The 23,104-nt window shown below is 37.1% G+C and overlaps 1 protein-coding gene across 5 annotated transcripts in view; it reads left to right on the forward strand.

Annotated features, from left to right (window-relative positions):
* Positions 1 to 23,104, forward strand: part of SH3D19 (SH3 domain containing 19) — a 156,321-nt gene that overhangs the window by 50,848 nt on the left and 82,369 nt on the right. Inside the window, exon 1 of one of the 5 annotated variants that reach the window (XM_074377412.1) lies at positions 22,706 to 22,846. The exons of the other annotated variants lie outside the window; for them this stretch is intronic. The gene's annotated coding sequence lies outside the window, so the exon portion shown is untranslated. Of the gene's footprint in view, positions 1 to 22,705; positions 22,847 to 23,104 lie in introns of those variants that run through there. 5 annotated transcript variants of the gene reach the window in all.

A 23,104-nucleotide genomic window follows, 5' to 3' on the forward strand; every position in this document is an offset into this window, starting at 1 on the left:
TTATTGATGACTTGATAGCTTTCTAATACTTTTTTCAGAGAAACATTTGAACATAAGTTTTTAGGTATGAAACTAGAAGAGCCAAGTATTTTTTCTCTTTTGTTTAAAATATTTAAATATTTTAACTTTTATGGATATGATGAACATATGCTGAGGACAAAGGCTAGGTACAGACTGAATATATACATGAGTATGTGTGTGTTTTGGACACCTTTGTTGTGGATTTGTACTTGTCAGCACAATACTTACAGAGCCTTAAGTGCTTTGTAGTTGGGCTTTCATGTAAGTATACATCTGTTTAAAACTCAGCGCAATCTTGTAATACGCACTTAAATGTCTTTGAGGCTCACTTTATGTCTTTGAGGAGAAGATGATAAGAAAGTAACAGATGGCCAATAAGGATATTAAGTTGACAGGGAAGCAACTTAATTTAGTTACTTTAGTTCCTGAATTAAAAAAAATTAAATCAGTATAAATTCACTTTAAGAAAATTTGGGAGTATATTTCCACTGAATTGTTTTGTTTGCATTTTGTTTTGTTTTGTTTTTTGTTTTTATGGGGGCCTGCTGGGCAAGAAGGGAGTGAGAGAGGCAGGAGGAAGAAGATGGATCTGAACCCATGTTTATGGTTCCAAAGTCAGTGCTCTTTCCACTTCTCCAAGAGCCTGTTTTCTGTTGACTTTTATTATTGGAAGAAATTCTTGATGCTCAAAGAAGTTTTGCTAATCTTAGCTCTAAATATGCTTCTGACTGGATTATGCATGTTTGAACATGTAAAAATATTTTCCTGTTAAATTGAGTTTAATCTTATATTTAATGTTCTCTATTGTATGAGGAGAACTTTAAGCAAGGATCACAAATCAAATGACACTAATGCTTTCTAGTTAAAGAAGTCTCTATTCAATGCTAACGAAAAATATATTGGACTTCTAGTCTGCTGGACTTAATTCTCAGCACTAAATTCCTGAACATTATGGGTAAAACACTTTGTCTAGTTTAGAAAAAGCTAGACTTTCCCCCAACTTTTTTTAGGGCGGAAAAATAGAAGTTAAAAAGAAAATTATGTAAAACTGATTGTTAGAAAATATGGTTAACATGAAATAAAGAAGAATGTCAGTCTCTGATGTGTCTGGAGGCAGGGTGATTGTATTTTAGTATCTGCTTCCCACTGCTTGCTGCCAATGAGGCAACTGAGAATAAGTGTTCGTGGAAGTGTCAGTACTGTAGATAAGAAAATGAGAACAATCACGCTGCTTTCTTTCCCATAGGTACCAGGTAGCTTTAATGAGCTATTAAGAAAAATTATAACATTTGTCCATAGCACCACATTGTTTTTTCAAAAGTAAATAACTTTTTAATATAGTATAGTCATATTATATGCAATATACCCAAGATTTGACTCTACTGTTTTATTTAATCCGTATGAAATAGATGCATCTGTTTATATACGTTAAGGTTATAGACTTGTACTATTAAAATGATACGGGGGGCTGGAGATAGCAGCAGGATTGATTCTAAATGGGCATAAGGGATCTTTTCAGGGCGAAGGGAATGTTCTAAAATGATTGTGATAATTATTTGCACAACTCTGTAAATTTACTAAAAATCATTGAATTGTATACTTCAAGCAGGTAAATTTTGTGGCATGTAAATTGTGCCTCAATAAAGCTGTTAATTTTTTTAATGACATGGTAAGTGTGTGTAGCTGACCCCAGAAGACAGAAAATCTAAAGGAACATTTATTCTTGATTAAATAGAGAAAATTGCTAAAGAGCTATCCTCCCTACCCTCTCCTTCAAGTTTACAAGAAAAATCTACCCCACCTCAAGAAACAAATCATCCCAATTTGATTTTAAACTGTTTCAGAATATAGAAAATGAAGGGAAGTCTCCAAATTCCTTTTCATGAAGGGAAGAGAACATTGATACTGAAACAAGGAAAAGCTATTTCTCCTAAAAGAAAACCAGAGATCAATTTTGCTGTGAATATTGAAACAAAAATCCTTGGAAGAAAAATTATAAAATAGAATTCAGTTTCACATTTGAAAAGTAACGTACAAAAAAAGCAATACAGTGGAGTGCTGACTAGTTTCGGCCCTGGAGCTGGACTGGTTTGGAATCCCAGAACGAGGACCTAGCACCATGACTCAGATTTCTTTTTTTTTTTTTTTTTTTATTCATCAGTAAAGGGAACTTCCTTCATAGGGTTCTTGTGAATAAAATACTTAGGTTATTACCTGTCACTCAATAAATGTTGAATATGATAATTGCATAGTTTATAAAAAATTATGAATGTGTCAAAATTTATTTTGTCATTCCAGTATTGTTTGACCACTTGGATTTGATGTTATAAAGAACAGTTGCAATAAATGTCTTCGTATGGAAATTTCCCTCACTTCTCTGCTCCTGAAGATAGATTTTAAGGAGTAGAATTTTGGAGAAAAAGCCATAAACTTTATAAAGGCCTATATTGCTCTCCAGAAAAATCATACCCATTCCTATCGATGGTACATGAGTTTTTGCACTACTTGCATCAGTATTAAACATCATCATTGCAAAGGAAATCTTAGGTAATGTGATAAGCCAAAAATAGAGCATAATGATTTTATAGCCTTCATATATTGAGAGCCTACAAGCACAACCTTAATTCAAACATTATCCCAGAACACCTGAAACTCTGAGAGAGAGAAATGTTGTCCGTGCTCCTCTAGATGGATACCTGGAGTTTTCATTTTCATTTTCATACTAAACTTTACCCAATGTTAAAGTATTTGCCTTTTGTATCTTTGCTTTAGCTTCTTAATCTGATGGAGAAATTTTCCTAAAAACAATAGTTAAAAAATAATCTACCAAAACAATTGCCACCGGGGAAGAACTTTGTATCTTCAGCTTTATTTTATTTATTTATTTTGCCTCTAAGACAGTTAAAGTCATGTGTCTTTCCAGTATTCCTTCTCCAGGTAACTTTATACCATTTCTTGGTCTCTATAGGAAGTGAGAATGGGTCAGGTTTCAGAGAAAAGCTCATAGCCTGCATTGGGCCATTGCAAATCCATCCAATTAAATTTGAATTTAGATGACTTTTCAGCTAGAACAAACCAGGAACTTTAAAATGATGTTTTACAAGGAACAGGTATGTCTGTCCTAGGATTATCTAGCAGAGCTCTGGGTATAATCACTACTAAATGCTGGGAAGCTGAAAAGAACCCATCTCTGTCCTGAATTTGTTCTGCTGCAGACTTGACACTGCTAAGGGAGGAGTCCCTTTTCCTATAAGAGAGCTTCATGTGAAATCTTGCCAAATGGTGATGCCTCCTGAGTCTTTTCCCTAAAAAACAAATTAACAGGGAACTCCATCTTGTTACACTATTTATTCAAGACTTGAATGAATTAATATTAATACATTAGTGACTTTAAAGAGTTTAACTCAGAAAAGTCAGATGTGATAAAATTCCTTAGCATTTTAATTATTCTTGTACATATTTGAATTCTATACAATAGAGATGCTCCTTCTTACCTGTCATGTTCTCTATGGCTATGTTTTAGAGACAGCCACACCCATTGCCATGTGGTTAACATTTCAGTCCAATATTGAAAACATGTTTTCTGTACAGGTTAATTATTTCAAATTGGATGGCACGACTAAGAGACAACCAGGTTCTGATGTGCATTAAAACCTCGTGCTCTTCCAGAATGTATGTTTCACTTGACACATGTATCTTACGGTCTCTCACTGTAACATGGTATAGTTCAGCCTTTTACAAATAAACCTTGGATTTATGTTTAAATCTCAATTTTAATGTTCTTACTTTTGTCATTTCCTTTCAAATTTTTAATTGAATTAAAGCTGACATACAATACTGTATTAGTTTCAAGTATACAATATAGTGCTTTATGTACATTATGAATTAATCCCAAGTCTAGTAACCATCTGTCACCATACAAAGTTATTACAATATTACTGACTCTACTCCCTGAGCTGTATATTACATCCCCATGACTTAATTATTTTATAACTGGAAGTTTGTACCTCTTAACCCCCTTGGCCGATTTTATCCTCCCCCACCCCCTTTTTTTTCTTAAGATAATTCTGAGAAAAAGTAATTTCTGTGATCCTCAGGTGTAGAAAGAAACAATTACAGTTAAGTCTTATCATCTTCCTTTCTTGACTTTATTGCAAATTCTGCTTTCCTGAGGTTAACTTGGATGTTGAGCTTTCCCTCTATGCCCTAGTAAGGTTTTGAACAATTTCTCTAAAATCCAAAGGTGTAGTTCCCCAAACTCATGTACACTCTGTCATTGAAGTCAAGAAAATCCTCAAGCATGTGAAAAGATTCTGTTGCTTCACAGTAAGATGTCCATGTCTTGTTTACTCTAGACCGTTGAATGTCAAATCAGCTTTTGTGACCTAGTTTCTAAATTCAGGGGCCAATAACTAACCCACAAAAATCACTGAGCAGTCAGCCCCTGCTGATGCCTCGAAGTGTATGTAACACTTTAGAAGCTGAATTCTATAATGAGCCTTGACATTGAGCTGCTCACTTCTGAAGAGGACATATTTGGAGATATACTCCCTGTTCAGTTATTGTTCTTGCAAAGATTTGAAAATCTTTGTTTTTGGTTTTGTCTCTGTTTTAGCAGCGATTCTCAAACCACATTACTCAGCCTTCCCTAAGCTTATATCAAACAATGGCAGTTTTCCTCAGTACTCAGGAAAGGAGTGTTAAATTAAGAGTTTTTGAATATTCAGTTTTTCTCCAACAGTTATGATGCATTGACTTAGGAAATACCCTTGGGTACACATGGTATTGATCTAATACCTCGTGCTTTTTAGTCTTTAAAAATAATAACAATATTAATTACCATTTATTAATCTCTTTTCCATTTCTGACTTAATTTCTGGCAGTGGGCAACATAATATGAATGCCTGTCCTCACCAGAGACGGAAATCACTTCACTTACCCCCATGTTCGTTTTGAGGGTCTACAACATCAGCTTACACAGTTTGACTCCCACATCTTAATGGTATTTATGAAAAGAGAAAGCAAGAGACATTTCTTTTCCCCTTTTATAGTGTAAAGGCTTACATTTTTATTTGCTATTTATTGTACTTTTTATTTGATCATAACCGAGTACCCTCTTAACTTACATATTAAGTGATTTTTCTTATAAATACTTGGGCATAGGTTTCTAAGGAAGTATACAAATTCTTGGCTTCAGCTTTATTTGCCCTTTGCTGATTAGCATCGTGAAGGCTGAGGAAAGATAACTAGTGAGAGGTCTTTCCTCTTTACAGTGCTGTTACTGGGAAAATGGGAGAAAAGTTTAGAGATACTTTGTTCTCTCTAAGTCTTTTCATAGTTTGTATAATAGTCAGAATTATTCCCATGGAATTATCAGTGTGTCTGTCGCCTGCAGTTATTATTGAGAAATTTCTTCTGCTTCTTTTTCCCCCTTGATTCCTCCAGCTGAATCAGTTGTACTACTTGCTATCAGTGCCAAATCCATGTCTGAAAGACTTTCTTATGACTTTTTATTGAAAGATCATTTATCTTTTTTATTTCCCATGTATCATATTTAGAGATTAAGAATCTTATAGTCCTACTTAAATACAATCCCCTTTATTATTGAAGCTTTATACCAAAGGCTTTATGTCTTAGAATGTTGTCATTAATTCGCCAGTCAACTGTCACCCAAGGATATGAAGAACCATTTAAAGTCATATAAACCCTGTCTTTCTAAATACACCTCTCCCTTCTATCCCATTGCAACTTTTTTCTTTTTACAAGCAAAATTCTGACTTGTTAATAAAAATGTGATATTTTTACCTTCACTATTTAAAAAGATAGATCAGGCGTGTGCTGTTGTGAAAAGCCATCTTGAACATTAGACTGGGGTTAGACCAAGCTGAGTTCCAGTCCTATTTCTGTCCTTTGCTGGTCTTGTGACCCTGAGCAAGTTACTTACCCTCTGGGAACTTCAGTTTCCACATTTTAAAATGAGAAAGATTGCAGGGCTATGAGGGTTAGGGTTGATGCACATAGCACATGGAATGGAAGTCAGTATGTGCAACTCTGATTATCATCAATTCTTTTCAGTTTGGCATAGATCTGGTGGCCAGGCCAATGTGTGAACTTCATAAATATTTTTCTTGAACCAGAAATCCACAACTTAATAAGAAAAAAAAAAAAAACCCAACCCCAAAATGGGTAGAAGACCTAAACAAGCAATTCTCCAATGAAGACATACGAATGGCCAGTAGCACATGAAAAAATGCTCAGTATCACTAATTACCAGAGAAATGCAAATCTGAAATTTTAAAATTTGGATATTCAGAGTCCCAATTCATGTGATCTTATATTTCCATAAATATTAAAAATAAAAATCTCAACTATTCATTCATTTAATCAGTTATTCTTAGCAACTTTCTTTGGTAAAAGCTTTATTAGATATAACTCACATATCATACAATTCACCTCTTTGAAGCGTACAGTGCAGGGGTTAGTAGCATAATCACAATTGTGCAGCCATTACCATCACCAATTTTGGAGCATTTCTTCACCCCAAGAAAAAACCCTGAACCCTTTTGCCCTCACCCCTCATCCTTCCCAGCCCTAGGAAATCACGAATTTACTTTCTGTCTTTCTTTCTATAGATTGCCTGTTCTGACCATTCCACACAAAATGGAATCGTTGTCTGTGTGGTCTCTTTGTGACTGGCTTCTTTACTTAACATAATGTTTCCAAGGTTCATCCATGTGTAGCCTATATCAGTACTTCATTCCTTTTTATTGCTGAATAATATCACATGGTGTGACTAGATCACATTTTACTTATCTATTCACCAGTTGATGGATTTTGGGGTTGTTTCTGCATTTTGGCTATTATGAATAATGCTGTGATAACCATTTGTGAACAAGTTTTTGTGTGGACATATGTTTTCATTTCTCTTGGAAAGAATAAAAAGTGGGAGTGGAATTTCTAGGTCATATGATAAATTTATGTTTAACCTTTTGAGGAACTGCTGGGCTGTTTTTAGAGAGGCTGCACCATTTTGCGTTCACACCAGCAGTGTATGAGGCTTCCATTTTCTTCACATCTTTTCCACACTTATTATCTCTCCTTTCAATTACAGACATCCTAGTAGGTGTCAACTGGTATTTTGTTGTGGATTCTTAGCCACTTCTTAAAGTTAAATGTATGAAAATCATATTTTTTAACATTTTTTATTGAGTTATAGTCGTTTTACAATGTTGTGTCAAATTCCAGTGTAGAGCACAACTTTTCAATTATACATGAACATACATATATTTATTGCCACATTTTTTTTTCGCTGTGAGCTACCACAAGATCTTGTATATATTTCCCTGTGCTATACAGTATAATCTTGTTTATCTATTCTGCATATGCCTGTCGGTATCTACAAATTTTAAAATCCCAGTCTGAAAATCATATTACTCATGCTTTGGTAATATCTGGTCAATGCTGAGAGTGATTAAGAAGTCTCATATCACAGAACTTTCTCCTTATTGAATACCTAATGGACAGAACTTGCCTAGACTTTTGTTTTATTCCCATGATCTCCGTTTCGTCTTCTGATTTGCAGGTTTCTGTTTCCAGCAGTTCTCTTGGGCTCATCAGCTCTCCTCCAGCAACCCCTCTTAATACATGTTACAGCTGAATGAGCAGATCTATAACAACCTTATCTTTTTGCCTTACCTTTGTCCATCCTTCTCCTTGAGAGATTTTCTCCTAACAGACTTTTACAGCATGTTCCTAAAATAAATATCCTTCTGGGCTTTTATATGCTAAATTCTCATGATAGATTATTTCCTGTTGATAACTTTTCATCTGTCATTTTTTTGAGCACCTTGTCTGCTCTAGTCTCTCTATTCTCTTTTCTTGAAATGCTAATTTTAGGAATGATATGCACCTCCTGAATCCTTTCTCCATTGCTCTTAGTTTTTATCTTTATCTCTTTGTGGTTTTGACTTGTGCTTTAAAAAATTCTGTCAGCTTATTTTTTAGATTACAAATTCAGTTTTCAGGTGTGCCTGTTCTGTTTTTTAGCCTATCTGTTTAATTTTTATATTCACAATCATATTTAATTTCCAAGAACTGTTTATTGTTCTCTGGTTGCTCCTTTTTCATGGCAGAATCTTCTTTTTTAATAGATGTAATATGCTTTTTCATATATGAGGATACCAGTTAGAATATCCTAAATATTCTCTTCTACTCCCTAATTTGTTTCTCTTTGATCCAGAATGATTGTACATCTTGTTCTTCCTATTTTATATTATTGATTTTCTGTAGATTTTTTTGTCATTGGTCGTAGGTACCTGTTTATGAATAAAAGACTGAATTGACTGGTATAGGTAGTAGGTTTGTTTCTCCAAAAATACTTTCTTCTGGAAGATATAACTGCCTGTGTCAATGGGTGTATCAGTGGGTGTACCAATAGAGGGGCTTTCCTGTCGAGGAGGAGGAAGGCAAGCTCAGACGCTCCAAATTGCCAAAATGAGGATGTGTTTTACATGTAGGCATTAGATGTATCTGCAGATAGAGTAATTTACTGTATTTTACATCAAGGGCCTGTCTTTCTTCTCCATCTCAGTTTCTGGGACTGAAGTTACCTTAAATCCTAAGTTACCTTAAACTCTACTCTTTGCCCCTCTCAAGCCCCAAGTCCCCCACTGAGAGTCTGCCCAGGCAGATTACCAACTTCATATGGACTGGCTACTGGGTGTAATTGGTGTCGGGTGGATTAGGCACTGCTGAATAGCTGGATCTGGTAATCTGAACACAGTGCTTAAATTCACTGTCTTCTCAGTTGCTCACGGCCCACTTTTTATTCTTTGACGGATCTCCCTGGGGAGAATTCCTGTTTAACCTTGGTTTCTCAGTAATCTGATCTATTTATGACTCCCATTCTTGGCTTTTTGTTTGTTTGTTTTATTGTTGTTATGGTTCCATTCAAATTTTTAAGTTCTATTTTATTGTCACTTCGCATTTAGAGGGAGGGAAGGTGGATGTAACTACCTATCCAGCCATCTTGAATGAGTCAGGTAAACATTTCTATGTGATTTTTCACTGAGAAGCCTCAAACTTAATATATCCTAAACATAAAATCTTCCTGCCCATCCTCTCATCTTGCTGCTTTATCTTGCTTTGTTCCTAACCTCACTTAATGGCAGCGTATACCACGTAGTACTTCACTACTTTTGCTTTCTCCCTCAACACATAGTGTCCATTCCTAATCCTGTTTCCACTCAACCCTCCACTTTCATTTCTTCTTACTCTTTCCTTATGTCAGGCTTTTAAACCTGGTTTGTACTGTTGTTAGTGGTCCTTCTGCTTCCATTCTCCACCCTTCTACCAGGCGCATCCTACCAGGTTACCGTTCCTCCATTGCCTACAGAAAAGTACAAATGCTAAGGCATAACATACACGAGTTGCCTCAAGTGATCCTGAATTAATTTTGTAATATCATCTCCCAATAAATTTTCCTCACACTTTGAGCTCTACCTACAACTGGATTACTCAACACTTTCCCTCAGTTCTTAGCACCTTCACGCTTCTGTACATATGATTCTCCTAAACTTAGATGCCCTTCATCCCTTTTACTGCTCAGATTTTGCCTCCCTAAAGTGATGCTCAGATCAAATGCTATCTACTCTGGGAAGCCTTTGGCAATTTCTTAGTCACAACGAGACCTTCCCTTATAATTCTATATTTCAGTAGCTCTTGGGCATTCATTTACTTAATATTCACCATTTGATTATTCACTGGCAACCCTGTAGGCCAAGTAAGTTGCATGTCAGCTGATGCAGGATTTTTTTTTAAATTTCTGCTGTAAGGCAAGTATGCCTGTGCAAATGACTAATAAAACTGTACTGAAAGGTGAAAAACGCACTTAACTCATGCTACAAAGATATACACAGGAAATACATGGATTTTGATCAGATTGTTATTTGAGAGAGGTCTGGGGATTTGTGCGAGTATTTTTGTTGAAGACTTCACAGACTCTCACAATTCTCATGGATATGTCAATCAAAATGTTAAGGTTCTTCCACACTTTTTGTACTTGCATCATGATTTAGAAATTGTTGGTTCTTGCATCTCAACATAGACTGTGAATTTGTTGAAAGCAGATTTTGTTGTATTCCATCTCTATCCCTTAATCTCTTATCCTCCAAGACATTCAGCATCATCTTTGATTCTTTTTTCTCTGGCCCCAGAGTCTCGTAGATCAGAGGGATCTCTGCCTGAGCAAACTGAGCCATAATGTGGCTAAGATCCGTCTCACTCACCTGCATCTGCTGGTGTTTCATCCACAGTTCTGGAAAGAAAGCACACAACACCTTACTTTCATTTCTGACAGAGTAGACGAGGTCCTGTATTTCATCCCTGTATTGCTGGAAGTGTCCCCTGACCAAATGATCACTGTGTTTCTCAGACCTAATTTTTAATTGCCTGTGATGCATGAGTTAACCCATGAATGATGCCAACAAATGTATTTCTCCATGTGTTCATGAGTCTGGGTATAGAGTAGTGTGGTGACAACAGGCAAACCCAAGATATCTGAAAGTCAGGTTTGCATAAATGACACATAAGCTGCCCCAAAGCCAATTTCTGGCATGCAGCTAATATATCTTACAGTTCCTCCTCCTCACCCAATGTTTGTGTGTTTTAGTAATAATTGAGAGTGGACTTTTCATTGCAATGAAAAGATGGCTAATTATATTTGGAAAGAAAATGAACAACATCCAGATTGCTATTCTACAAAAATCCTATAAAAATATAATCATTCTCTCAGGTCACTATATTCTTTTTTAAAGATTTTACTCTCAGGGTATAGGAATTAACAACAAACAATATTCCAAACAGAAGTCAAGCTTGTCTCACAATCTGTTCATTTTTAAATGAATTGTCCCTACCATCATGTACCTACATTCGTACTCTATTGAGCCCATAAACTTAATGTCAGTAGCATAAGATTATTGATAGCATTGGGTAGTGAATTGGGACTATTTATCCAGTGCAGACATCTTGTCGTAAGGTGCCCAAGTCAAAGTCTTCTATATTCTTTGGAATTTATGAGAGGGTGCTTATATGTTTTGTGGAGCTGAAGAAAACCTCAGAAACAGTGAGAGGGAATCTGAGGCCCCAGATTCAGTCTCTCAACAACATACCATCTGACACTGAAATGTAAGTATGGCTTGTGGTGAACAGCATTTCTATGCATTTACCCTGTAGTTCATCAAACAAGTGGGACCTCTATCCTTCTGTGGTGGAAGGAGCAGGGACTTTGGGGTTCTTCAGATCCAGGTTTAAAATTCATACTCCCTTTTTATTAACTAGCGTCTCTGAGACTCTGTTTTCTCATCAGTAAAATAAAAAGGACTTGCATCATGGGATTTCTGTAAAGATTAAATGAGAATGTATTAAGAATGCCTCTAACACAGTAAACACCGGATGAATAATAGCTGTCATTGGTGGTGGTGGTGGTGGTGGTGTTATGCTGATAGACAGTTCTTGACTTTATCTCAACTGTTTTTTATGACCTGGGAGACACAGAAGCGAATCCCTTGTGCAGTTTCCTGTGCTTCTTTGTGATCATTGTATTGCCTCCCCTCCCCCCTTAAACAGTGCATTTTTCATTATATGAATATGTTTTTTACTAATTCTGCGACTCTGAAGTAGTACTTCAAAATGCTTTCATTCCAAATCAAAATTATTTGACAGTTTTTCTAGGTAACGCACAGTCTCTCTTCTCTATTAGTCAATAACAACCCCCCCCCCCATAGCCCTTTCTAAAACACACAACACAAAGGCCTGTCCAGTTTGCATTGGCGTTGGAGAGGTTTCACACCGGTGTATTCAATGACAAATCCTTAGACTTACCTACTGTGTGTAGGGTGCTCTGATTACCGGGGTATTGTAAAGCTCTGTCTTAAAGGAGCTTATAGTGGTGGAAGCATTAAGGCCTAGATAAAGAGAATTATAACATGGATTAAAAAGTGATTAAGTGCTGACAGGTGATAGGCACTGTGTGCGTTGTGGGGCGGGTGGAGGAGAAGCTTTATTTCTGAATATGGGAAACAAATAAGGCTTCAAAGCAGACATGTTCCTCTCACCCAGAGGTCCTGGGTGTGTGTGGCACTGTGAAGAGTCATAACTGAGCACTTTAGAGGCATTCCATGTGGCTGAAGAGCAGAACAGGACCACTAGGCATTCTTCTGGTTGGTGTTCCGTAGCCTTTTGAAGCAGGTTGTGTGGATGGCACTCTGTTAATAAAGTGGAGAGGAAGGAGACGGGGTAGGCTTGAACTTGCAAGAAGAATGCATTCTCTGCCCCTAGGTAAGGTGACGTGGCAAGGCCTGGAGGCGGCTTTACCTTTTCTTGATTACAAGAAAAAAGTTTTTCATTATTCCAGATTAGAGACCAAGACTGCCCCACTGTGGATAAAAATCTGTTTGAAGACTGAGATCAGAAAAATCCTCAACTATGTAGGAAAGGTTTGCACATCAGAGTGAGGTGCCTGGTGTTTGGAAAAATGTGATCTTCCCTTTGTTTCCTGCTTCCCCAGATAAAGAACTCTTGGTTACAGTGGTCTCTGATGTTTGCTCATTTTGCAGTCAGTTCTACAAAGGTACAACTTTACTGTGACATCTGCAAATTCATGCCGAAGTAAAGGAAGAGGAGACAGACAGTAAGAATGGGCCTTTTGCTGTTTACGGAGGGTAAAAATATCATCTTTATTTTTACCTTAACAACTGAAAAAGCAGCCTGTGGTTAGAGATGTTGTCTGTCTTTTGCCACCTAAAATAATACTTTAAATCTTTGTTTTCTGGATTCTTGTAAAAGAAATCCATTGTATTTAAAATATGGAGCCAGATATTTGTAATGTATTTGGTTAATTTTTTTATATCACCCACTCATCCTACTCAGGAAATTCATGTTAGAGTTGTTGAGTCTCAGAAAATGACTGTGAGGGCTTAACACCCTCAGCATGAACTAGGAACGGAAAAGACTTCAAGGGACGAGAGGGATGGCGCCCTGTGGTTGGTACAGGTTTCCATCCAGAAGGAACTACCTCTGTCCGCCTTTTAGTTCCCTTTCTCCCTTCTGCTGCTTACTTTTAGGGCTTATTTATCACTTCTGTCAGAGGCTGCAATGGGAAAATTTTTAAAAAGTGAAAATCGTATTTATTAATTTTTCACAGTAGCCCTCTGTTCAAAAGGAAGGGGAAGGGAAAGAGGCTGGAGCCATTGGATAAGGAAAGATTTGGACTGTCCACTTGACCAGAAATAAGCAAGAAAAAAATATCCTACAGAATTAAAAAATCTGTACTGAGCAAAGAATAGTTAACCTTTTAGATCATTTTACCCACTGTATTATGAACTCTATGAATATTCTGTACCCCTCATATTATCATGATAGTAAACATTTAAGAGCGTTTATCATGGTCAGCAACCGTTCTATCCTTCATGTGCATTTGTTTATTTACTCCTTGTTCAGTTTGATGAGGTGGGCACTACTACTACGTATCCCCTTTAAGACATGTGGATGCTGAGGTTTACATGGGCTAAATATCTTACTAAGGTCATTGAGGTAATTAATAAACAGTGGAGCAAGAACTCAAAACAAGGCCTGTCTGACCTAGAGTTCCTGCTCTTAGCCTGCATCTAGGTTGTCATCCTGAAATAGCAAATGACTTCCCACTATGGGGGTGACCAAGGAGTAGAGACATGGAGGCACTGCATGCACTCACCTCCCTGGTGGGACCTGTAATTCTTTTTTTTTAATTGAAGTATAGTTGATTTACAGTGTTGTGTTGTGTTAGTTTCAGGTGTACAGCAAAGTGGTTCACTTTTATGTAAATATGTGTGTGTGTGTGTGTGTGTGTGTATTCTTTTTCAGGATCTTTTCCATTATAGGTTATTACAAGGTATTGAATATAGTTCCCTGTGCTGTATAATAGGCCCCTGTTGGTTATATATTTTATATATTTCAATCCCAAACTCCTAATTTACCCCTCTGCCCTTTCTCCTTTGGTAACGATATGTTTCTTTTCTATGTTTGTGAGTCTCTGTTTTGTAAATAAGTTCATTTGTGTCATTTTTTTAGATTCCGTATATAAGTGATATCGTAAGATACTTGTCTTTCTCTGTCTAACTTACTTCACTTAGTATGAGAATCTCCAGGTTAATCCATGTTGCTGTAAATAGCATTATTTCATTCCTTCATATGGCTGAGTAATATTCCATTGTTTATGTATACCACATCTTTTTTATCCATTCATCTGTTGATGGGCATTTAGGTTGCTTCCACACCTTAACTATTGTAAATAGTGCTGCTATGAACACTGGGATGAATGTATCTTTTCAAATTAGTTTTCTTAGGATACATGCCCAGGAGTGGGATTGCTGATCATGTGGTAAATCTGTTTTTAGTTTTTCAAGGGGCCTCCATACTTTTCTCCATAGTAGCTGCACCAATTTACATTCCCACCAACAGTGTAGGAGGGGTGGAACCTGTAATTCTAAGATGCACTAATTAACCTAAATAATGCAGAATCAAAGATAAATCTGTGATAAGATTAAAGAAAGTACACATTTAATATAATCTTCAAAGATCAGGGTTTGACCTGAATGGTTTGGGAGATTTGTTCATGTTACTCCCTCTCCCTTTTGTGTTTGGATACTGTACCTGGCCCTCCATCAGTTGGAGTTCAGTTCATTAGAGAAGTGCCACCTACATGTCAGGCATGGTGCTGGACATGGAGATGTAAATACTAGCTCTGTAAAGGGACCTTTGGTTTCCAGGGGAATGGATGGTAAAAATGAGATAAAATTGTTCATGCTAAGGTAACCGATATTGAGTCTGATTTTGTAAGAAATGTTTCATCCTCAAATTAGTTTGGGAAGTATACAAAGAACTTATACCAATCCTTCTCAAACTCTTCCAAAAGACTGAAGGAGAGAGAAGACTCTCAAACTCATTCTATGAAGCTACCTACCATCACCCTGATACCAAAACCGGACAAAGACACTACCAAAAAAGAAAGTTATAAGCCAATATCTTTGATAAATATAGATGCAAAAATTCTCAACAAAATATTAGCACCAAATCCAACAACACATAAAAAAGATCATGCACTATTACCAAGTTGGATTCATCCCACGGTCACAAGGATGGTTCAGCATATGTAAATCAGTCAATATGATATTCCACATCAACAAAAAAAAAGGGCAAAAACCACATGTTCATGTCCATAGATGCAGAAAAAGCATTTGATACAATTCAACATCTATTCATAGTGAAAACTCTTACCATAGTAGGTACTGAGGGAACATATCTCATCATAATAAAAGATATTTATGATAGACCCACAGCCAATATAATATTCAGTGGTGAAAAGTTGAAATCCGTCTCTCTAAAATCTGGAACAGAAGGATGCCCACTCTCACCACTTCTTTTCAACATAGTATTAGAAGTCCTCACCACAGCAATCAGACAAGAAAAAGAAATTAAAGGGATCCAAATTGGAAGAGAAGCGGTAAAATTATCAATGTATGCAGATGACATGATACTGTACATAGAAAACCCTAAAGACTCCACACAAAACCACTAGCACTCATAAACAAATTTAGCAAGGTAGCAGGGTATAAGATTAACATACAGAAATCAGTTGCATTTCTTTATACTAACAACGAAATATCAGAAAAGTGGTGTTGGGAAAGCTGGATAGCCACATGTAAGTCAATTAAGTTAGAACATTCCCTCCATACACAAAAATTAAATCAAGATGGCTTAAAGAATTAAACATAAGACAGGACACCATACATCTAGCAGAGAGCATAGACAAAACATTCTCTGACATAAATCATAGCAGTGTTTTCCTGGATTAGTCTCCCAAGGCAATAGAAATAAAAGCAAAACTAAACAAATGGGACCTAATTAAGCTTATAAGCTTTTGCACAGCTAAGGAAACCATAAACAAAATGAAAATATGGACTGGGAGAAAATATCTATAAACAATATGACTGACACTAGCTTAATTTCCAGAATATATAAACAGTTCTTAAAACTCAGAATCAAAAAAACAACCCAATGAAAGAACGAGCAGAAAACCTAAATAGACATTTCTCCAATGAAGACATACAGATGGACAACAAGCACGTGAAAAGATGCTCAGTATCACTAATTATCAGAGAAATGCAAATCAAAAACTACAATGAAGTATCACCCCACACCAGTCAGAATGTCCATCATTAAAAAGTTCACAAACAGTAAATGCTGGAGAGGGTGTGGAGAAAGGGAACCCTCCTACATGGTTGGTAGGAATGTAATTTGGTGCGGCCACTATGTAAAACAGTATGGAGATTCCTTAAAAAACTAAAAATAGAGTGACCATATGATCCAGCAATCCCATTCCTGGATATATATCCAGAGAAAACTCTAATAGATTTATGCACTCCAGTGTTTATAGCAGCACTGTTTACAATAACTAAGATGTGGAAGCAACCTAAATGTCCACCAACAGACGAATGGATAAAGAAGATGTAGTATATGTATGCAATGACCTACTAGTCAACCATAAAAAGGAATGAAATAATGCCATTTACAGCAACATGGATGAACTAGAGATTCTCATACTGAGTGAAGTAAGTCAGAAAGAGAAAGACAAGTATCATGATAGCACTTACATGTTGAATCTAAAAAAAAAATGATACAAATGAACTTATTTACAAAACAGAGACTCACAGACATAGAAAACAAACGTATAGTTACCAAAGGAGAAAGGGCAGAGGGATAAATTAGGAGTTTGGGATTAGTAGATATAAACTACTATAAATAAAATAGATAAACAAGGTCCTACTATATAGCACAGGGAACTATATTCAATATCTTGTAATACCCTATAATGAAAAAGAATATATATATATATGGTAACTGAATCACTATGCTGTACACCAGAAACTAGTACAACATAGTAAATCAAGTTTAGTTTAAAAAAAATTAGTTTGAGAAATGCTAGTTAAAGTTACACAAATTTTTTTAAATTGAAGTGTAATTGATTTACAATGTTGTGTTAGTTTCTGGTGTGCAGCACAGTGACTCAGTTATACATATATATTCTTTTTCATATTCTTTTTCATTATAGGTTATTACAAGTTATTGAATACAGTGCCCTGTGCTATACAGTAGGACCTTGTTGTTTATCTATTCTGTATATCATAGTTTGTTATCGGCTAATCCTAAACTCCCAGTTTATCCCTCCCCACCCTTCCCCTTTGGTGATCATAAGTTTTAAACTGATGTTTTCATTGCAAGATTTCTTAGAGCTTTTAAGCTAATATACTTTTAAGCTAATATACTAATATACTTTGAGACTATCCCAGAGGTTTTTACAATTGGGAAAACACTGAAAGCAGTCTCTGTTTTGGGGTCACTTTTTAGGCTACCTTTCTTGTAGCATATCTTATTCCAGGTGAAATTATGACTCCTTTAGAAAAACCTTTAGGATTGGCCTAATATTTTGAATATGGGTCTAATATTTTTGATTTGGCAATTGAAGGAATAGAGATTTATATATAACTAAAAAGTCTTTTTATTTATTCTTAAGTCACAAGTTTCACTTGCTGAAAAGAAGTGAGATTTTTGTAACAGGAAGAGTTATGAAAGTAATTGTTAAGAGAATCACTAGGGAGCTTGAGGTGGGAGCAGCAAGGAAGTTTGATGACACCTTGCCGCTAAGCCTACTTCTGTTTCTGCTCCCCTCATCACCTCGCCTCCTGGGACGTGAGTGGCACTGATGAAATGTCCATCTTCCTAAAGTCTCTACCAAATTCACTTTGGGGTGTAAAGGAGCAGTATAGGTGGTGGTTCTGATTTTTCATCTCTGAAACTAACCTTAAAAACTCAACTCATAAAAAGCCTGTTTTAATAGTGAGTTGAACTCAAAAATCAAAATGATTCAGTTGAACCATTTTAAAGAAGAGTTATTTAAAAAGAAGTACTAGCCATTGCTAAATAGCGGATTCTTATTCCAGTTCAAATATGCTGTAATTTTTTCTCCTGTGTGTAGTTCCGTTGGGTGAGAGCTACTCTGAGACAGAAGAATAGACCAAATGTGGGTCATTTTAGGGCAAAGGTGCCTTTTAAATACTAAGGTGTTTATAAAAAGTAAAAATGTATGGGAATTCTTAGGAAGACTTTTTTTTTTTTTTTAGCAATATCAGATATATCAGTGAACCAACTTACAGCCTAAAGGATGCAGGGCAGAAAAGGGAATGGGAGGGCATTGGCTATCACCATTATCAACAGACACTTGCAGAGGGCTGACTGTGAAGCAGAATCTAAGACAGAGTCCTGCCGTCATCAGTGATTAGTAAGGGGATAGGCACACGCTTAAAACTTTAAATAATAATGCAATATTGTGCTAAATGTCAAGTGAATGGTACAGATAGCATGAGAGTTCAGACAGGATGTGGTAGGCAGAATAATGCTCCCCACTCAGAGAAGTCATGTCCTACCCCTGGAACCTGTGAACACGTTACACTGAATGGCAAAGAGCAATTAAGTTTCCTCATCACCTGACCTTGACATAACATTGTTTTGGATTATCCTGTCAAGCCCAGGGTATTCATAAGGCCCCTCTAAAGTGGAAGAGGAGAGCAGGAGAGGAGGTCAGAGTCAGATTTAAAGACGCTGCATTGTTGGAGGAAGGGGCCACAGCCAAGGAATGCAGGGACCTCGGGAAGCTGGAAAGGGCAAGGAAACTGATTCTCTCCTTGAGCCTCCAGAAGGAATGTAGCTGTGTGCACACCTTGATTTTAGCCTAGTCATCACCTGTTTCGACTTCTCACCTCTAGAACTGTAAGATAATACATTTTTGTTGTTTTAAGCCACAAAGTTTGAGGGAATTTGTTACAGCAATGATAAAAAAAAAAATACAAGAATGTTGAAGAGAAAGAGGAATCAGGGGTGGTTTCACAAAGAAGGTGGTTCTTGAGCCAGACATTAATGAATAATAATAATAAGAGCAGTGGTAACAGAATTAGAGTCGTAAAATGTGTGTTCCAGGTACTGAGCTAAGTTCTTAATACCCTTTAATTCATTTGTCCTCACAAAAACGCTATGAAGATAGGATGAGATAACTGAGGTTTAGAGAGGCTGAGGAACCTGTGTGACCACTGCCGTGCAGCACCAGTCACTGCACCTAGTTAACAGCTGGCCTTCTAACGCCGTGATGGCGTTACTGCAGTTACTGAGGGAGGATGGCATTGTCGTCACCTCATGGAATCATCTCAGGGTCTGTGGCATGTAGTGATTTGTAGTTTTTCTGAGGCATGGACTTATCTGTCCAGCAATATGGCTGAATTGGAGGGGAAGAGACAGGAACCAGAAAACCAGGTGAGACACAACCATCCAGACAAGTGCCGATCAGAGCCTAAAATACCAGGAAAGGCAGTGGGCACGGGATGGAGGAAACAGACTCCAGACACAGTCTGCTTCTTTTATGAAACAGAACTCCTGTGTTGAAAAAACTTCCCTTCTCTCTCTAATTTCCCCCTCCCTGTGATGAGGGTGCTGCATTTTAATGAGTTGAGGCCCTTTATAATTAGAATTAATGAAAGGCGTCAGCACTGACGGTGCTGTAGACCAGACTTTTCCACATACCCACAGAAGCACAGGCAGCACTCACATAAATGTCTCTCTCATCTGCCTCTCTGCTCTCCTGTACTGTAACTCGCAGAAGTTGACTTTCATTTCTGGGTGTTTTAGACAGAGAGCAGAGTAACTTTCTTACTTAAGTTCAACAACAAAAATATGTTTATTGAAAACCTACCATTTAAAGAAGAAATATTCTAGTCATTGTGGGAGTCTCAAAAGTGGCTAAAAGTCAGTTTGGAAACACACCTGAAGGAGAGTGGTGAAATGGAATTGGAAGGAGGAGGTGAGTAGGTATCAGCTGGTGTCAGTGATTTGTGAAACGAATGCTGGGTTCTTTTCAAGGGGACATATTTGCTGTTTTCTCTGCCTGCATGTAAAAACCATTTAAAGATTTTAAAAAATCCTCTGAAACTCTCATCTCAGATATGTAAAATTCCTTCTGCTTTCTATTTGAGTAGAACCAGTTCTGCCATCATTTAAAGAGTCGTTAAAGTAAGATCTGTGAACTCTGAATATCTTCTGTCTTCTAGTGGATGGAATCATTGTTTTATTTATCCTGCTTATCATAAGTAAAGAGGTAATGACATTGTTGCTGCAAAGAGTTCTTCAGAATGTGTGGATCTTTTAGTTAATACTGAGTGGCATAAAGCATTTGTGTGGGATTGATCATTTTTAAAGAATAACATAAACTATTTGTATATACACCCAAGCTGGAGTATGTAAGTAATGCTTTGGGGTATGATACGAAATCCATTAATGGGTAATACTCATTCTGAGAAGAGATTTTACTACTTCAGTATAAGGTACAAGACACATTCCTACTCTGTTGTAAGGGTGTCTATAAATACTGATTCCCATGGACTGAGTCTTCCCACTAATTTCAGAGAATGATTTAGGACCTTTCACTGTTGACTTGAGTTAGTAGTATAAGTCCCTACTCAGTGGGGGTGATTTTTCTTTCCCATTAAGTGATCAAAGCCAAATTCTCAAAGCCGAATGTCTTACAATAGATTATTATTTTTTTTAGTTTTATTTATTTTTACTTTGGGGGGGTTAATTAGGTTTGTTTATTTTTAGAGGAGGTACTGGGGATTGAACCCAGGACCTCATGTATGCTAAGCATGGACCCTACCACTTGAGGTATACCCTTCCCCCGGTTTACAATAGATTCTAATGACTTGGCCTTTTTAGTTTTAATCAAAGCAAAAGATGACATTTGCATTTTTGTCTTCTTCATTTCTAAGTGTTTGTCATATTAGATTCAGAATCACTCTGAATAATAATGTCAGTAGAATCGGTCTAGCCACTCCCCAAAAACCTGTGAGAACAGGGGCCTGTTTCTACAAAGGTCGTGTACCGCCTAACTGTATAGACACTGGAATCGTGCATGTCTGGATTACTTGGAACCAGAAGTCGTCAGGGCAGGAAAGGTTCCGAAGTTCTCACACAGAGTCACTGACCCATGGTAGCTTCCTGCTGCTCTCCTGTTTCTCGGTGCCCTCGATGTGCCATGGATTCTCCTTCTGCCCCCCCACCCCCCGCCATGACATTTATGCACATACAGCCCTCAACACCCTGCGCACCAGTTCTGCCTGCTTTCTGCCTTTGTTCTGCTTGCAGGGTATTCTTCCATTTCCTCAATCAGCTTTATTAACCAGGAGACATGGATGAGTAGGGACAGGGAATGCAAGCTCTCTCTGTGCCTCTTTCTGTGCCTTTGTGCACATGTGTGATGCAGACCTACAAAAGCAGCAGACTTTCACACAGCCGTCCAGCCATGCTGACCTTCACACTGAGAGTGTCCTGCTGATCTTTGGGTGACCTCAATCATCAGGTCTGCTTAGTGGGCCCCTGGAGTTGGTGCATTGTTTACAGCAAATGTGCACCATTTGGCAACTAAATTTTAGAGTTAGGGCATTCTTATTTTTAATAGCTCCTTTCTTCATAGAAATGGTGAGACTTTGGGCTAGTAAATTATTTGTGTGATTTCTAAGTATGTAAAAATTTGGGAAGCTTTTGCAAGCTTATTCTCTCCTAATTATTTAAAAATTAGAAGAAACTCTGAAAAAAAAAACTGGGGGGATGTGCCAAAGAGTACTTGATTTGAAATAAATAGAATCCATACGCTTAAAGCACCATATACAGTCAAGATGAAATTTCCATGTTTGCTATAGATCTGTTCTCATTTTTCTTAAGGGGATTTTAATCCAAATGTTTTATTATTGTTGGCAAGATCCAGATCCCAAATCAGCCCTCAGTGCTTTGTTTTGTTCAGTCTTAGCTTTTGGACCAAAATAACTACTTACTATTTTGCCAGAAATTCAGCATTACCACTAATGTATTTCTTGACAATTGCACAATAGTCTCGGCTGTCATGAAAATTACTTTGCTTAAATTAAGTATATAAAAGTATGTGTAGACACACAGATACACAACATACACACACTACATATTTCCATGTTTTCAAGCTAAAAGATGGCTTGTGGCACAATGTGAAGTCCAATTAATTGTATACTTTGAGAAAAAAGATCAAGCCAAAAGCATGTTATTTTCATTTTCTCTCTATTGCCAGGAGCTAGGGGATGGGGAAAATTGTGAATAATTGGTAATTTACCCTTACCCTCAAATTATCAAATATATGGGTCATAGCAGTAACATGTTATAAACACTGTGTGCGCATATTTACATGGAAATGTAACACATACAACCCTAAGAGTGAATTTGGGAGGAAATGTTTAAACTATCCTCCAACAGATTATCAAGTTATTGTCTTGGATTTTAATTACTTCTTAATAGAGAAGCACAGTGGGGAGACATTTGTATTTCACTAGAGCAGAAAGTATTAAAATGACTGTAGTTTCCTGTTTTAACCAAGAAAGAAGGAGAGCTATGAGCCATTCCCTTCCTGAGTGGCCGCATTCCAGCTGTGCAGACTGGTCGTAGCACATCTGCCAATCAGAACAGGCCCTGGAAGGAAGCCCTCAGATGCCGAGTCTTGTTTACATGCACTGTGACTCTGTTTCTCCCCTCCTCCTGTGTCTTGTATGACTGGGAAGATTTGTAAGGGAACTCGCTGTTACGTGCCTAAAGAAAACTGTTCAAAACTAGGACCACAGCCACATCCAATGGTATTACTGGCAGACTTTTAGCTCATCTGTATCCACAGGTAAGAGTTGCTTTGTTATGAGGACAGCTGATCTGCATCTAGTTTTTAGCTTTACTTTGGGACATTATACTTAACTTTTGATAGCAAAACTAACAGGCTAAAAGCTGAAGAAGAACAATTGAAAAAAATGATTAAAATGTGCATTCTATTGCTGACTTGAAATTTTTAGTCCTCAACAAGTGAAAAAACATATTTTTATTTAAGGGAAGGGTAAAACCAAGTTAAATTAAAACGAAAGTTTTAAAAGCGGCAGTAACA

The sequence above is a fragment of the Camelus bactrianus genome, chromosome 2, assembly GCF_048773025.1.
Source record: "Camelus bactrianus isolate YW-2024 breed Bactrian camel chromosome 2, ASM4877302v1, whole genome shotgun sequence".
NCBI lineage: Eukaryota > Metazoa > Chordata > Mammalia > Artiodactyla > Camelidae > Camelus > Camelus bactrianus.